Source organism: Oryzias melastigma, linkage group LG5 (genome assembly GCF_002922805.2).
Source record: "Oryzias melastigma strain HK-1 linkage group LG5, ASM292280v2, whole genome shotgun sequence".
Lineage (NCBI taxonomy): Eukaryota > Metazoa > Chordata > Actinopteri > Beloniformes > Adrianichthyidae > Oryzias > Oryzias melastigma.
The window spans coordinates 35,928,924-35,929,813 of NC_050516.1; positions in this window are offsets into that span (position 1 = coordinate 35,928,924).

Below are 890 nucleotides of genomic sequence, written 5' to 3' on the forward strand. Positions count from 1 at the left end.
CAGAGGATGCTGGAGGACAGAGCATCATGGGAGGACAAGCGCCTTCATGGGGTGTACCAGCGGACAATAACTGAAGTGGCTGATATCAAGAAGTCCTACCAGAAGCTCTGATCCTGGCAGTACAGAAACAAGCCTTGAACACCAGAGGGATAGAGGCTCAGATCTACCAAACCAGACAAGACTCAAGGTGTAGGCTGTGCAAAGAGGAAACAATCCAGCACATACCTGCAGGGTGGAAGATGCTGGCAGGGAAAGCAAACATGGAGCTGGAATAATCTACAGAAACACGTGTACAGAATATGGACTGGAAACCCCAAAGTCAAAATGGAAACACCTCAGAAAGAGGTAGAGAATGAGAGAGCAAAGATCCTGAGGGACTTCCAGATCCAGACGGACTGGATGGTGATGGAGAACCAACCAGACATTGTAGTGGTGGATAAAGAACAGAGGAAAGCCGTTGTGGTGGATGCGGCAGTACCAAGCCATGGTAACATCAAGAAGAACATGAGAAACTGGAGAAATACCAGGGACTCAGAGAGTAACTGGAGAAAGCTTGGAAGGTGAAAGTGACAGTGGTGTCCGTGGTAACTGGAGCACTTGGGGCTGTAACCTCCAACCTGGAGGAGTGGCTACAGCAGATCCTGGAAAGACCTCAGACATCTCAGTCCAGAAAAGAGCAGAGCTAGGAACAGCTAAGATACAACAGGACCCTCAAGCTCCCAGGACTCTGGTAGAGGACCCAAACTTGGAGGACAAACCATCAGCGGAGTGTGAGAGAGGCGTTTTTATGGCCCGCAGCAGTAGTCTACTGACTGCAAGGACCATATTGTTTTTGCTTTAACATTCTATCTTTCTGCGCCTTTGAGCCAAAATTACACCCCCGCCACATG